Source organism: Camellia sinensis, chromosome 12, assembly GCF_055761805.1.
Source record: "Camellia sinensis isolate YWXY chromosome 12, ASM5576180v1, whole genome shotgun sequence".
Taxonomy (NCBI): Eukaryota; Viridiplantae; Streptophyta; class Magnoliopsida; order Ericales; family Theaceae; genus Camellia; species Camellia sinensis.
This window is the reverse complement of record NC_138972.1, coordinates 144,257,490-144,275,151: the sequence shown is the minus strand read 5'-3', so window position 1 is coordinate 144,275,151 and position 17,662 is coordinate 144,257,490. Positions and strand designations below refer to the sequence as shown.

The following is a 17,662-nucleotide window of genomic DNA, read 5'->3' as shown; positions in this document are numbered from 1 at the left end:
AAAATTTGGACACGTCATTAATTTAGCAATGTTACGTATCAAGAAAAAATATACATTTAAAGTACTTAGAAAATGAAATGTTTGGACATGATTCAGTTTAGGTATGACTAGATTTGAATCTACATCATACACAACATTTTTGGGTTTGTAACTTTTTCATTATTAATTTTTATAATTGATATCTAAATTTAATCCTTGGGACTTTTTAAAGTTTAGATTTTGGAAACTAGATCGCAATACAAACTAAGTTAACCAAAACTTCTAAGTACATAAATAATAATTAAATCACAAAAAATACTTGAAATATTCATGTTGGTGTAGATTTCACATACAACCACCCCCAGACCCTTGAACGTATTCTAACTAATTTTTTGTTGTTTAATTCATGTACCTATTTTTTCTCAAAATATATATATATATATATATACGGATTTTTTACAAGATTTTTTTTGGACACAAATGCAAGGATTTTATCTATATTTATTATGTATAGCATTATAAATAAATGGGCAGTGCAAAGGTTATAATTTCAACCCCTATTAATATGGGCCCCATTATTGTTGTTTCTAAGGGGAAAAAAAAATACTAATAATATGATAATAATTTCAATTATGTATAATATTATTCTTTTTTCTATTTATGACAGTTTTTATTTTACTACTAGATAGGGGATAGATTAATTCAAGACATGGAAACACTTACCTTTAATTGATATAGGCATATGTGATGCAAGTAGGGATAGCAACGGGCTGCTGATCCCCGATGGTGAAAATTTCTCCGACCCTAGCCCTGATCCCCGACGAGAAACCTATCACCCTCCCCGCCCCCGTCCCTTAACAGGGATCGGATTTCCCTGACCCCAAAAATTCCCAGGCAAAAAAAAAAAAAAACAAGAACAGAGAGGAGAGTGAGATCTCCAGGGATCTAGATCTACCACAATAACAACAACAACAACAATAATAATCAAAATAATTTCACATTTATGACCAACAGTAAGCTTCATTATAACTTCCTTTGGCCCATCAATAGCATCACTGATAGATTCATCCTCAGATCTAACAGGAAGCTTTATTGCAACTTCCTTTGGCCCATCAATTCCAAAGGATAACCGAACAAGCACTTTTGTGCCCATGAACACACCAGATCAGAGAAGACAAAGATGAGAGAGAAGAGAGAGAGCCATATCGGAAATGGAAAAGAGAGAGGACATTAGTGAAAGAGGTTAACGATGATGATGGAGATGGTGGCAAGTGATGTTGAGAAGGGATGAAGAGATCTTAGTGAAAGAGGTTTAGCTCGGTGGATAAGAGCAAGAGAGAGAAGAGAAGTAAATGAGTGAATAGGAAAAACAACATATATATATATATATATATGTGGGAAAATAAGTGAGACCCCCTTTTTGGAGGACCCCCACAACCCCCAAAGTGATCCACACAACTCATGATATGTGGGGCCCATACCATGAGTGGTGTGGATCACTTTGGGGATTATAGAGTTTTTCGAAAAAAGAGGTCTCTCTCATTGTTAATATATACAGGGATTCAAGGATTATTCGGGGCGAGGCTTGGGGTGGGGGAACCTATCCCCGTCCCCGACCCGAAAGTCATCGAGGATCTATTTTTCAATACCAGCCCCGGCCCTATGGGGGATAATTTTCGGGAAAAACCCGACTTATCGGGATAGGGCGGTCTAGGTCCCCGTCGAACCGGGTTCAAATTGCCATCTCTAGGCGGGGACGGTGATAGGTTCCCTGTCGGAGATCGGGGATAGGAAGTGTGATCTCCGACCCCGCCCCGACCCGTTGTCATCCCTACTTGCATTACATATGTCTAAATCAATAAAAGGTAAGTGTTTCCATGTCTTGAATTAATCTCTCCCCTATCTAGTAGTAAAATAAAAACTGTCATAAATAGAAAAAAGAATAATATTATACATAATTGAAATTATTATCATGTTATTATTATTATTATTTTCCTTAGAAACAACAATAATAGGCCCACATTAATAGGGGGTTGAAATTATAACTTTTTCACTGCCCATTTATTTATAATGCTATACATAATAAATATAGATGAAATCCTTGCATTTGTGTCTAAGAAAATCTTGTAAAAAAATCCGTTTATATGTATATATATTTCTTTTTGGAGAAAAAGTAGGTACATGAATTAAACAACAAAAAATTAGTTAGAATATGTTCAAGGGTCTGGGGGTGGTTGTATGTGAAATCTAGACCAACATGAATATTTCAAGTATTTTTTGTGATTTAATTATTATTTATGTATTTAGAAGTTTTGGTAAACTTAGTTTGTATTGCGATCTAGTTTCCAAAAGCCAAACTTTAAAAAGTCCTAAGGATTACATTTAGATACCAATTATAAAAATTAACAAGGAAAAAGCTACAAACCCAAAAATGTTGCGTATGATGTAGATCCAGATCTAGTCATACCTAAACTGAATCATGTCCAAACATTTCATTTTCTGAGCACTTTAAGTGTATAGTTTTTCTTGATACGTAACATTGCTAAATTAATGATGTGTCCGAATTTTTCTGACCCCCTGCCATAAGGATATGGGGCAACAACCATCTTTTAAACTCCTCCAACTAGTTGAACAGCCTTGAACAGCCCAAAGCTCTGAAGCGGAAGATTCAATATATTACTTTTAGTTAACACTAATGTTATGTATTTAGAAATGAGCCCAAAATTATGATATAAATTAAAATTTGGTGTAATATGAGTCACACTCAACATGAATTTTATCAACACCTTTTAAATTTTGAATATTTTTTAGGATACGTGACATTAGTGTTTAGTTAATTGATATTTTACTGACATGATTGGTTGCACCCTCCGAGCTATCCTTAGTGAGGATATAGGGGAGGGAATGCAAGACCCCAATAAAATTTTCCACAGTGTTAAAGAAATTAAAGCTCCAATATGGCTAGCTAGTTATAAGTCAATTGAGAAAAAAGTGTCTATTTTCATACCGAGGTCCCGTAAGCAAGCTGTTGTTTACAACCGTTGATTAGAACCTCTCCAGTTTGCCTTGTCTTCGACCCTAACCTTCCTGCAACAACAGATAGGACGATGTGCTCCTTATTAGAAGAAGAGGGGGGGCAGGAGAAGGGGAAAAACAAATCATATTAATGTTGGATTTATTTTCTAGTGTGGCCCAATAGCCTACATATTTTTACATGTTTTATTTTATTTGGACTCCACAATTAGATAAAGCTAGTAGTATATATAAAGTTCAATAATTAGAATTTTAATATAATCACTCTTCTAAGATAAGAAGGAAACCTTGATGGATTAGAAATTCTTCTGATAGAGTTTATTTGGCCCTCTTCTCTCCTCTATATAAGGATGGGTGACTCCCCTTTCATATCATGAGTATTTTTCCATCACTTTAAGTTTTATAGTTAATCAGAGAGAAGAAGGTGAGCCAAGAATTCAAGATTCAACTATTAGGGGTATTTTCTCAACTTCTCTAATTCAATGGCTAACAAAGGTATGTTCGTTTTATTCTTGAGTTGTATTGAATTCAAGATACTGTTAAGTTTAATTCCGTATTATTATTATGGTTACATATATTATTAATACTTACATGTGGTATTAGAGCTTTAGTTTTGTGAATCAATACACCTTGGAATAATAATATATTTATGATATTGTTATTAATAAACGGTACCTTTGTTTCATTAAAAGTATTGACTTTAAAATATTATCTCAATTTGTTTGTATTGATCAAACGTGTAATACACCTTTTTGATTTTTGTTATGCTGTTAACATGCTCTCCATAACCCTTTACAATAAGCATATACATAGCCATGACTTTAAAGTTTACATGATAATAGTCCACTTATCTGCCACATAGGTTGGTTGGTTAAATTTAAAGTTAAAACCTTGCATTCTTATTAAAGAATTGGACAAGTTTTTCTTTTTTAAAACAAGCCACGATCAAAAATTTGACTCAGACTGTTACTTAGTCATTGCACAATCCAACTGATTTTGCTACCAATTTTGGTTGACTTGGTACATCAAAAATTGATTACAAATTATCGGATTAAAAGTGATTTTAGAATTCGTTGAATCATTCAGTCTATTAAATAAATATTTGATTGTATTACATCAAAGAATTATGGTTTTATCTTGTCTGATTATGTACACTTTATTATTAATATTTATACATTTTCATGATCTAAAATTGATATCATGATATAATTTTATGACATTAACTATTAAATATTAAAGTGGTTAATTCATATTAGGTGTAATTCTTATTGACCATTATATGAGATATTCATGATTGTCATATTATATATATATATATATATTCATGTTTGTCTAGAGTTATTATTATTGTCATATTGGTAATTGCAATCACATAAAATAAATTCTAGAAATCATTAAATAGTGATTGAATTAATGATAATTAAATAACTCAAATTAATGAATAGAGAATATTGTTGGTTAGTTCCGTATTCACAGGGTTTACTAATTTAGTAGCTGCCAAAGTGGCCTAGATTTGTAAAACTTATGAATATAGAACTACATAAAAGAATTGTTAAAATGGTAACATTAAGGTTGATAATATTCTCAATTGCAGTTATAATTAGGAGATTGAGACTAGCCCAAAGGAGAGTCACTTTCAAATAATTATAAACTGGGTAGGATAATGTAACTTATGTAATTTGACAGATTAGAATTGAATACCCAAAGGTAACATGACTAGCTGAAAAATTGCATAAATTACTTTAGACCTACATAAGTGATTCTTGACGAGTGGACAATAGATATACCTAAGTTTTGCCCAAAGGGAAAACTTATGTGATATCAATAGTTCATCATAATTCTCAAAGCTTTAATATGTATATTGTTTGTGCCTTTTTCCGTGTTACTTATGCGATCTTGTGTTAATACCTCTTAAGATCTGTCAAAAAGATAGCTTGCTACCTAAGGTGGTTGGATTTAGAAGGGATGCTATATTGACTCCTCCGACCTTCCTGGAATCTTATTTGGTTATTGACTAAAGGACTCTTTAGTGACGTTACCCTAACGCTTAAAGTAAAATTTGGTTAAAGGCTGTTTACTGCAGAAAAAAACAGAGCCTGAGGGCCGAGTGATGTGAGAATCACAAATGAGAAAGGATGGGAAACAATACCCAGAGAAACAGGCTCCCTGTGCACGTCAGAGTGTTGGGTCTTTTTGTTTTATCTCGATTCTTGTTTTGAGTCGTTTCGAGTGTTACTCGATGTGTTTAGGTTGTTTACCTTTTGTTTTCCATTATTGAGTCGTAGTGTGCTGTGTTCAGTCGTAGGCTCAATACCCCGGTCAAGAACTCGTCTCTCGATTTCAAAAATAAAATCGTTTTGCGCTCCAAGTGTCGTGCCGTTCTCTACATCTGTGCAAAACAAGATTCATTCTTTTGTAAAACCGCAAGGTTCAACCCAGGTTATGCGGAAACAGTAAAACCAGGACCTACCTGAAGCTATATAGGTTCCAGACTGCAAAGCAAAAGAAAAGAGGGAAAATGTCGGGTATCTGAGTTTGTTTCAACTTCAGTAAGTTCCGAGATTGCATTCCGTGTGTACCTCTTCTGGTCTTGCCAATGCTCCGAAGTATGAGTGTGCCTCTACCTCAAGCTCAAGATCAAGTTTGCTTCAAGCCAGACTAGCAATCAAAAGTGCTCTCCCTGAGTACTATTCCCTGCTAGAGGCATCTTGGTTGTGTTCGCAATGAGTTCCTAGGAGACCAACTGCGACGGTGGAACTAAAGTTCGAATGGCTGTTGCCTAGAACGCAAAGGTTCGGGATTTTCGAGACTAAAGTCTGGTTTAAATACCCAGAGGTGTGTCCTTGGCTTGAAATCTGTATGGAAGCCCCATAGGTTGAGATAGCGTGTATGCACCTCAATTCTGGATACTGAACCAACCTAGTCTGTCACCCCGTTGGAAAATAGGGAAAGTTGTGAATATGATCAGGAAGAAAGGCAGCACCCAAAGTGTTCTACGTGAAGAACCCTTGTCAGTATTTCAGAGCCTTTGTACTGTAAGTTGAAGGTAAGTCTTCGAAGAGCACGAGGGGAGATCCCCGTCAGAATAGAGCAGTTCATCGCCACTCACCCCATGAGGTACTTTCTAAAGCACCGCTAGGTTTGTTTATTGCATTCCTTAAACATCATGTATTGTATTGCATTGTACCTATCAAGTTTCTTTCTCATTCATGCACGATATTGTATGTACGGTTCATTTGAAACTGGTGCAACCAGGCGATATTGTATGTACGGTTCATTCAAAGAATTTTCGTTTAAGGTCATTTACCTTAGTGTGTCCATCACACTTCATTTACTTTAGTGTATCTATCATACTTGTTCACTTAGTGCATCTATCACACTTCGTGTTCACCTTTAGTGTATCTATCACACTTGTTCACTTAGTGCATCTATCACACTTCGTGTTCACCTTTAGTGTATCTATCATACTTGTTCACTTAGTGCATCTATCACACTTCGTGTTCACCTTTAGTGTATCTATCAAACTTGTTCACTTAGTGCATCTATCACACTTCGTGTTCACCTTTAGTGTATCCATCACACTTGTTCACTTAGTGCATCTATCACACTTCGTGTTCACCTTTAGTGTATCTATCACATTTGTTCACTTAGTGCATCTATCACACTTCGTGTTCACCTTTAGTGTATCTATCACACTTGTTCACTTAGTGCATCTATCACACTTCGTGTTCACCTTTAGTGTATCTATCACACTTGTTCACTTAGTGCATCTATCGCACTTCGTGTTCACCTTTTATGTATCCATCACACTTGTTCACTTAGTGCATCTATCACACTTCGTGTTCACCTTTAGTGTATCCATTACACTTGTTTACTTAGTGCATCTATCACACTTCGTGTTCACCTTTAGTGTATCTATCACACTTGTTCACTTAGTGCATCTATCACACTTCGTGTTCACCTATTGTGTATCCATCACACTTGTTCACTAAGTGCATCTATCACATTTTGTGTTCACCTTTTGTGTGTTCATCACACTTTGTTCACTAAGTGCATCTATCACACTTTGTGTTCACCCTTTGTATATCTGTCACACTATGCTCACTTTGTGTATCTATAACATTGCATCGGTGTTGGTTCATTTTTGGCATGAGCCTTGTTTTCATTGTTTGGAATGTGGTACAAGGGTGGGAGACCACCTTTTCTCCTTGGAGACCACGTTCCCCGCCAGCCGATTTTCTTGTCGGGAAACTAGTCTCCTTGATTTTTGAGCCACATTTGCTGGTCTCTCACCATACCACTAGCTTGCATTCAGTTGGAAGACCATCAGATAGGCTGGCTGACCACTCTTCCTTGAGGGAGACCACTCACCCTGGTCGGCCGACCAAGGGAAGTGGTCGGCCGACCACCTAAACTGGTCGGCCTGCTCCCTTCAGTTTTGTCTCTCTGAGTGGATGCCAGTTGTGCCAGCTCGAAGGCATAGACTGTATCCTCCATACACGTGTATGGAGGATTTTCACCCTTGCTCTAGCTTCTTGAGGAAGCTTGAACCTTTGCTCCTCTATAAGAGAGGGCCTCCCTCTCCGTATACGAGGTTCAGATTTTGGTGAAGGCAAAAGAATATATCCCTTTCTATATCTCACTATTTTGAGCTCCAAAGTGTGTGATTCTTGGCCCTTTTGCACCACACTTCATAGCCTAACACTTCCACCATCAACCCAAGGTTCTTGGAGGTCATTTTCAGAGGTTAAGGAGATGGGTTTTTGGTCTAGAAGTTGCTTTCTTTGTTGAGCTTCAAGGGTAACTCATTTTCTCCCTTTTTAAGCATTATTTTGATCATTCTCTTAGCCTCATTTTCATGCTTATTTGAGGTTTTTTGTCAACTGAAAAAAGCTTTATTTTTAAGCATTATTCATGTTTGTTTAAGGCCATTTTCCTGTTGGAGGTCATCTACCCTCTTGCATGCTTCATTTTGCCATGTTTTGAGCCATGCCTTAAGGCCTTTGTGTTGAGCTTTGCTTGGCCCTTTAGCCACTGAAATCTAGCGGAATTTTAGTGGTTGGTATGTGGTTTTGAGGGCCAAAATCAGAGAGGGGTGACCCTCTCTCTCCGTGTCTTGTCTACTAGCATTTTTGGCCTTACAAAGGAGCCTTTGTTTTCACACTTCCAAGCCTTAGTTCAGGCCCCTTTTGGTGACTTTTAGGGCCTGCCTAGGCTCTGTCCAGAGTTGGTGTTGTCATCTAGGGTTCACCTCTTACATGTGTAGAATAACCCTCTTCATAGCTTATCAAAGGAGCATGTCATTCTTGCATGCATTGGTCATGTTTCAGTGGATTTTTTGTCATTATTTGGCATGTCATACCTCTGTCTTTTGCTGATTTAGTGGCCACTTAAATGCTTCACATGCTTGTAGTGTAAACCATACTCACTAGCTTACATTGCATATTGTTTTGGCCCTTGATTCTAGCACATTTTGGCCATGCTCTAAACTGATTTTGTTCATATTTTAGGCTACCTCAGCTCTATTTTTAGGCCTGTTGGTCAAATGATGCTTGTCATGCATGGTTGTAGTGTAATATCCTTGCCTAGCCTTGAGTTTTGGAGCCCCTTGCATGCTTAACTTGAGGTGTTTCCATGTCTTGGCATCATTGAGCATGTTATTTCAGAGCCTATACTTGAGCCATGTTCCCGTGTTTTCCACTCTTTAAATGCATTTGAGAGTTGTGCTTGTATACCTCATTTATGGGCCATTGCATGAACTTCATTTTTGTGCATTTCAAGCCATCATCTTAGCCCATTTTGCCACTGTTTTGGGCCTACATAGGGACTGCTTGGGGTTGGTTTGTTCATTTGGGCATTGCTTTGCATACCTCTAGTGTAATGCACTTCACTAGTTTCGGTATTTGAGCCATTCAACATGCATAACATGAGTTGTTTGCATGATTCGGGACCATTTTGTATGCCATTTTAGAGTTGGAACATGTGTTGTTGTATGCCATATTTCATCATTTTCATGCTTTCATACAGTTGTATCTTGTGCCCTAGGCTTTGGGCCCTTGCATCTTGCATGTTTACATGTGTTTTGTTGCCTTATTTTCATCATGTATGGCCACTGATTTGGGTGTGCCTGAGGTCCATCCATCTTGGTTTAAGTCCATCTTGCATTGTGTATGCCATATAGTCCATGTTATCGCATGTTCGATCATTGCATTGCATATGCCTCGTTTATAACATTGCGTATGTTAGTGCATTGTGTATGCATGCCATATAATCCACGTGCATTGAGTATGCCCTTGATTAGTCCATAGTATTGTGTATGTTAGTTGCATGCTTGCATGTCATCTTTTGCAAGTTTGCATCACTTAGTCACATTACATTTAGGAATGCATACTAGAGTTGCATTTGTACATGCCATACCATTCTACTTGTTGCATTGTGTTTCGAATAGGAGTTAGTCTAAACACGGGAAACGAGGAATGTTTCATATTCCAAGTGATGAAACGTGCCTCGATTCCCGATCGCCGACACTCTTGACCATCCATGATGGAGTTGTTGGTTTTAGTTGCTTATATGTGCATTCATGTCCCATTGAGTCGTGCAATTCGACTCCTCGGCCATCATGCATCGGGATGTGTGATTGGTGGCTCGAGGATCGAGGACTACACTCCCTAGAGCTTATGCAATGATGGGGAGAATGGTCAGGCACACATATGTTGAAAATACCTTGCCTTATCTCTCTCTTGCCTTTGTTGCAGAAAAAGTAGAAACCAGGAGAATGAACTGGTTGGCCGACCAGGTTTTCTGGCAGGCCGACCACCTTTTCTGGTGTTCACCACCAAGGGTGGTCGGCAGGTGGTCCCTTACCCATAGCTGGTCGACAGCCTTCCCACAACTTCCCTGGATGGAGTTTCATCTCTCTGGAGCCTCGTGCAACTTTCTGAAATCAATTGCAAACAAAGGCGAGTCGAGGCATCGCGATGGATTTCCCGACAAGGTGACTCGGGCATGCATGCATCCTTTATCATTCAAGGCAGAGCTGAGGCAGCCCATTTTACATAGTTTGCATGCTAGTTTAGTTAATTTGTTAATTAGCTAGTATTGTGTAATAATTAATTAATTCGATTTTGTATTATTTATTTGGACCTTCCGAGAGAGGGCAATGTTGTAACAAGTGTGTGTGTGTGTGATGTATGTCTTCTAACCCCACGTCTTTCTCCCTTTCCTTTACCAGCTTATGATGGTTAGTTTTAGGGCACGTTTCAATTAGCATCCTTATGCTCGTATGTTTGCATCGGGCTCGGCGCATCATACTAACTGCATCGTATTTCAATTCCAAGTTGAATACATGTTACCTGTAGCATCTCACATGCCATCTTAGAATAGCCGAGCATATCTTAGTTGCATTCTTGCATGTGTTGCATTAGGCATCTCAGCATAGTTAGGATTCATGCATGTTTTCTAATTAGCTTCTTTCTTTGGCTCGAAGTATTCGGTAAGTGTTTATACTTTAGCATCCTTGCATGCGTATAAGTGACTGCCATGATAGCATGCTTACCATGAGGCTATGTGCTTATGTGATATAACTGCCTGAATGCCTGTGGGTGAAGGTTGGGTTGCTTGAATTGGAATAATTCGTCGAAACCCGTGTTTTAGCCTACTTGCAAGTAGCAAACTTCAATCCATTTTCAAAACAAACGGATATGCGATGCTTTGTTCCAACTTAGGCAATCTAGTCTATACTTGTATGATGTGTGCATCACATAGTAATTCTAGGTTAATAACTGGAATAAGAGCACATGTGTTTTCAAAAACAAGATATCATGCTTAGTAGTGGCCGATCTTTGATCGGGCGAGCGGGGGTGCTCATGAAATGACCTTCCCCAATCGTACCCAAGTTCCCGAACCGAGGCAACTTTGGTGATGGCGGACACATGGCCTTAGGCACGAGTTAGGGTTTCCTAAATTTCCCCAAAATAAAATATTTAGGTGGCGACTCTGTATCTGGCGAAGCAGTCTATGTTTGGCACTTCTTTCTAAAATCTGTTTTTCAAAACGATTTGTCGGATTTGGACTCTTTGGTGATTTATCGATCTTGCATTGCACTTTGCAAGATTAGATTCAGAACCGTGACATCGAGTCCGAACTGTAGTGAGCCCAATGAACAAAATGGGATTTTCCCGGGACGTTCGGGGACGTCTACAAATTGGTTCCGGTAATTTATGTGATGGTTTGTATAAAATTACCTTAAATCATCAGTTTGCACAATCGTTAGTAACTCTGCATTCGAATATTGGTTTAAAACATGGTCTAATTAATGAAAAATCATCAATCTTGTGGCATAGACGGTTGGGGCATATCTCTAGAAATAGAATTAAAAAATTGGTGAAAAATGGGATTTTGGAAAACCTAGATTTCACTGATTTTGAGATATATATGGATTGCATTAAAGGAAAGCAAACCAAACACACCAAGAAAGATGCCACAAGAAGTAATGAGCTTCTTGAAATAATTCATACAGATATTTGCGGGCCACTCAACATCTCATGTCTTGGTGGTGAAAAATATTTTATCACATTTATAGATGACTTCTCACGTTATGGATATGTGTATCTAATTCATGAAAAGTCTCAGGCTGTTGACATCCTTGAGGTGTACAAAACTGAAGTCGAGAGACAATTAGATGGAAAGGTTAAAATAGTGAGACCAGACAGGGGTGGTGAGTATTATGGTAAATATGATGAGTCAGGCCAAAATCTTGGCCCATTTGCCAAATTCTTAGAAAAGAAAGGCATTTGTGCTCAATATACAATGCCTGGTACGCTACAGCAAAATGGAGTTGCTGAAAGGCGTAATCGTACATTTAGAGATATGGTTAGGAGTATGTTAAGTTACTCAATTGTACCTATTTCAATGTTGGGTGAAGTTTTAAAGGCTGCAATGTATATCTTAAATAGGGTTCCTAATAAGGCGGTCCCAGCAACTCCTTTTGAGTTGTGGACTGGTAGGAAACCTAGTTTGAAACACTTACATATTTGGGGTTGTCCAGCAGAGGCAAGAATCTTCAACCCACAAGAGAAAAAGTTGGACTCAAGAACAATATCTGGATATTTCATTGGTTATCCAGACAAGTCTAAAGGATACAAATTCTATTGTCCTAATCACAGTACGAGGATAATGGAGACTGGTAATGCTAGATTCGTAGAGAATGGTGAAATTAGTGGAAGTGAGAAAACACGAGTGGTGAATTTTGAGGAAATTATGGTGGATGTCCTAACATTTGACCCTTATCAAAAAAAATTTGTTGTACCTCAGACTTTTCCACAAGCTAAGGGAAACGAATAACATAACGAAAATCCTTCACCACATCATGTTTCACCACTTCATGAAGATACCACCATTGAAAATATTGTAGAACCACCATAACCGGCAGTTCTGAGAAGATCTCAAAGGGAAAGAAAGCCTGCCATTCCAGATGATTACATGGTGTATCTACAGGAATCTGATTTTGATATTGGGATTAACAAATATCCAGTCTCATTTTCACAAGCCATGAATAGTTATGATTCTTCTAAATGGGTCAATGCTATAAATGAAGAGTTAAAATCCATGGAACAGAATAGTGTTTGGGATCTCGTCGAATTGCCTAATAACTGCCAAAAAGTCGGGTGTAAATGGGTCTTCAAGACCAAGCGTGACGCAAAAGGCAATATCGAACGATTTAAAACCAGACTTGTTGCCAAGGGTTTTACTCAAAAAGAAGGCATAGACTATACAGAGACCTTCTCTCCAGTATCTAAAAAGGACTCGCTTAGAATCATTCTAGCATTGGTAGCTCATTATGACTCAGAGTTGCATCAAATGGATGTGAAAACTGCTTTTTTTAATGGGAATTTGGATGAAGAAATTTATATAGAGCAGCCAGAAGGATTTGCAAAGAAGGGTAAAGAACATTTAGCTTGCAAATTAAAGAAATCCATATATGGCCTTAAACAAGCTTCCAGACAATGGTGTTTAAGGTTTAATGATACCATTATCTCTTTCGGATTTAAGGAAAATGCAGTTGATCAGTGCATATATCTGAAGGTTAGTGGGAGCAAGTTCATTATTTTGGTGCTATATGTGGATGACATTTTGTTAGCTAGTAATGACCTTGGCTTATTGCATGAAACCAAGGAATATCTCTCCAAGAACTTTAAAATGGTCGATATGGGTGAGGCAAACTATGTTATTGGCATAGAGATCTTTAGGGATCGATCTCGAGGATTGCTAGGACTATCTCAAAAAGGATATATTGATCGTGTTTTGGAGAGATTCAATATGCAGTTTTGTTCAGCCGGTGATGCACCCATCACAAAGGGTGATAAATTAAGTGAAAAACAGTGTCCAAGGAATGACTTGGAAAGAAAACAAATGAAGGACATTCTATATGCTTTGAGGCTACAAATCATGCTTTATGGTTGCGAAATTTCATCTCAGGACTTGGTGTTGTTGACTCAATTGCCAGGCCGCTAAAGATATATTATGACAATACCGCAGTAGTTTTCTTCTCTAAGAATGGAAAGTACTCTAGTCGTTCCAAACACATGGAAGTAAAGTACTTAGTCGTTAGAGAAAAAGTCTAGAAACAACAAGTGTTAATTGAAAACTTAAGCACCTCTCTTATGATTGCTGACCCATTCACAAAGGGATTGCCACCAAAGACATGCAAAGAGCATGTTATCAGGATGGGTCTTTAAGAAACCCTTGATGTGTATGGTTAATTGTGAGTGCTTATTTTTATTTGACACTATTTGCGCAATAATAATTTTGTTTCTATTTTTCCTGTTTCTAAAAGTGTGTGTACACATTAATTTGAATATTGATAAACAGGGAATGTCTTAACAAGACAAATTACAAGGGCCTTTCAGTAAAATAATTATATATCCCGATAAAGGACTGGGTTAGTGAAGGTTATCAATGGTGTAGTGCATAGAAGGAAATATGACATAAATGTTATATAACCGCTATGACTCACATTGGTGATCTGAAGTAATCACAATATTATAGTTTCTAATATATTTGAACTTGTTGGCTATTTTTAAAATTCGTGATCATGTGTCAAAATTTTTAGTGAGGAATCCAATGAGTCAAAATTTTTTATAAGTTGCATATTTTTTGGAAAAACTCATAATTGCATCATAATCGGCTTAATGGGCCAAGTGGGAGAATGTTGGATTTATTTTCTAGTATGGCCCAATAACCTATATATTTTTACATGTTTTATTTTATTTGGACTCCACAATTAAATAAAGCCAATATTATATATAAAGTTCAGTAATTAGAATTTTAATATAATCACTCTTCTAAGATAAGAAGGAAACATTGATGGATTAGGAATTCTTCTGATAGAGTTTATTTGGTCATCTTCTCTCCTCTATATAAAGATGGGTGACTCCCCTTTCATATCATGAGTATTTTTCCATCACTTTAAGTTTTATAGTCATCCTAATTAAGAGAGACAGAGAGAAGAAGGTGAGTCAAGAATTCAAGATTCAACTATTAGGGGTATTTTCTCAACTTTTCTAATTCAATGGCTGACAAAGGTATGTTCGTTTTATTCTTGAGTTGTATTGAATTCAAGATCCTGTTAAGTTTAATTCCGCATTATTATTATGGTTACATGTATTATTAATACTTAAAATTAAATCAAATAGATTAAGAAAAACAAACTACAGAAATAAACATTCAAATATTGTAGAAATTTAAGAAAACTAACTAGTTGAAAGAACAAAGTCAAAACCTTCTCTCTTTTTTGTCTCTCTCATTTCATAGTAGATCATTTGGGTATTTGTTTCTTTTTTTCCTTTTCTCTATTTAATAAAAGAGCCTAAGATCTATTTAATTATCTGATTCTTTTTATTTTAGTTTCTTGAAAAATCCTTTTACTTATGTTTTCTTTTTTCTATTTTTGAATGCTTTTACTTATGTTTTCTTGTCACTAGAGTTTTCTATCTAATTTCAAATCCAACATTAACTAATTTCTACTATAAAAGTCTTATCTACCTTTATTGATGAAATGTACAACTTTTACTATCAATTTTTCTATTGTATACTATTATACTTTCACTTTACATGAAAAATCACATTTTCACAATATTTCTACATATTTTTAAGTATAATTTAAACATATTTTGTCCATACTTTCTCAGAAAAGTTTTTTCAAAATGCTTCAATCCGATTCTAAACGCTTCAACGAACCAATTTAGGATTCTGATTTTGATAATTGTTTCTAATCAAATAACAAATGTCCTGTAGCACAAATTTTATTCCCTACAAAGCTTTTAATAAAATAGTAGAAAACTTGTACTATCAATTAGGAAGAGCTTTTGTTTCTTGCAATAAATAGAGAGAGAAACCATATAAATAACCGGATTATAGCTACAATCTCTCTCTCACTCAAATCGAACTCACCATGCATTGCGATGGCGGCTAGAGTTGGGCATGGCCAGTAATGACACCGACCCAGCCACAAAATTTCAGAAATTATCCAAAATTTCATATTAATGGCTTAGATAGGTAGATCCCACCTTCATCAATTCAATCTCCACCACATATCTATTTTATTTCTATTTCTGAATATTAAATTCTAGAACCTAGCTTTTTTGAATTTACAAAATCTTTTTTTTTTGGGACATGAATAAAGTCTGAAATTATACTTTACTTAAGCTCATATGTCTGAATTGAATGATATTTAGGTCGGATTATAATGTGAGTTGGGCTAAACAGAGGGCTTCAAGTCCAGGTTGAGAGCTTCTCTCTCTAAACTTTTCTTCCCCTAGGGTTTTTAGAGTTTGTAGCCGCCGGCGGTGGGGAGAGGGAGTTCCGACGGCCTCCGGCCTCCTCTTCCCTCCCCCTACCCCTCTTTTGCTCTTTCATTTCCTTACTTTGCTTTCTAATAACTTGAAAGTTTTAGCTTTCCACCCTCCCTCCTTTGTGAGGTGTTTCTTTCTTCCATTCATTCACTCCGGGAGTGGCCTTCACGGATCTGCACCTTCACCGCCTCTTTCCCGTCGTCTTCTCCATCGTCGGATTCGCCGACGCCGTTGCCGATTTTTGTTTGGTTGTGGATTCATTTTTGTTTTGTTGTTTGGTTTTAGTCTTAAGTTGTTTCCTTTGTCTTTTCTTTTTCCTACTGTTTGTTTGTTGTTTTTGGGTTTATTTGGTTTCTTAGAGTCCATATGTGTGGATTTTTTAAGCTTGCCCTCATTGTGATTGGGATCTATGATTTATCTCGGACATGCTTTATTGCCGAACTTTTATGATTGGCTCTGCTTCACAGTACGAGCACGAGTACAAAATGTACGTCTAAATATTTTTATAACTTTCTTCCTTAGTACTTTTTGCTTTATTTTCACTTTGTTTGATGTAAGTTTTGAGTTAAGTGGACTCTTATAAGTGCCGTTTGACTTTCTTAAATGAAATATTTCTTCCGATCAAAAAAAAAAAAAAGTCCAATCTAGTCACAAACTATATTACATAATATATATATATATACATATTTTGTGTATGTTACATTAACTTTAAATTTTTTATAAACATAAGTTATGTATTATTAGTCATGTAAAAATATTAGTTATAAAATTTAAATTACTAGCCGTTAAATAGGTACTCAAATTATTAAAAATTTCACCCAATATTAGTTATAAGCATAAATTTTTTATTTTGTTTTTAAACAAGCTTAAGAATAAAGTATAGCCGAATCTCGAGTTTGAGAAATTATTTCAATGTTATTATGTATTAGGCCTGAACCTAGCCCACCTCCACTCCTAGTGATTGGTGTTTTTGTGACAACTAAACTTGTGTTAGTATCACAAGATTTTATTTTGAAAAATGTTTGGCACATTTAAAACTTAAAATTATTTTTTAATTGATATAAATTAAATGTTAAATTTAATGTGACATGAGTTGCATTCATAATAAATTCAAGCTCCACATTTTAAATTCTCAACAATTTTTAGATTTTTATTTATAACATTGTGCCAAAAAAAAAAAGGATTAAGATGAAGAAAAAAATAAGTAAATAAGAAAACAGAAGTAAAGAATACCAGAGAGGGCATCAAGAAGAGTGGACTTGCCACAACCAGAAGGACCCACAACAGCCAAGACCTCACCAGGTCGGGCATAACCCGTGAGTCCTCTAAGGATCGATTTATTATGGTTAGTACCATCTTTGCCCTTGCTTTTGCTTTTGCCTTTGCCTTTGCCATTGCCATTTGCCATGTCCATTTGATGAAATTGTCACCCAAAGGTCCACCCATGTCAACAACACCCCACTATTACTCTCATTGCAGTTCTCTTCTTCGCAGTATGAAGCCATGCAAAAGCTTGGTTATGAGAGAGAGAAAGAGAGAGACTATAGTGCCAAAATGGGGATTGGGAGTTGGGTAATATACAAAGGCTTCACTACAAGAAAATGGGGCTTAAAAGACGGAACTATTTGCGACGGTACACTTGCCGTCGCAAAAAGTGACTTTTTGCGACAGTAAAAAATACAGTCTCAAAAAACAGAGTTTTTGCGACGGTAAAAAATGCCGTCTCAAAAAACAGAGTATTTGCGACGGTAGAAAAATACCGTCGCAAAAAAGGAGAGTATTTGCGACGGTATTTTTTG

The 17,662-nt window shown here is 36.6% G+C and overlaps 1 pseudogene; it reads right to left on the bottom strand.

Annotated features, from left to right (window-relative positions):
* The window catches only part of LOC114259704 (ABC transporter G family member 1-like), a 53,397-nt pseudogene extending 36,029 nt beyond the window's left edge, over positions 1 to 17,368 (bottom strand).
* Between the last annotated feature and the right edge of the window lie 294 nt (positions 17,369 to 17,662).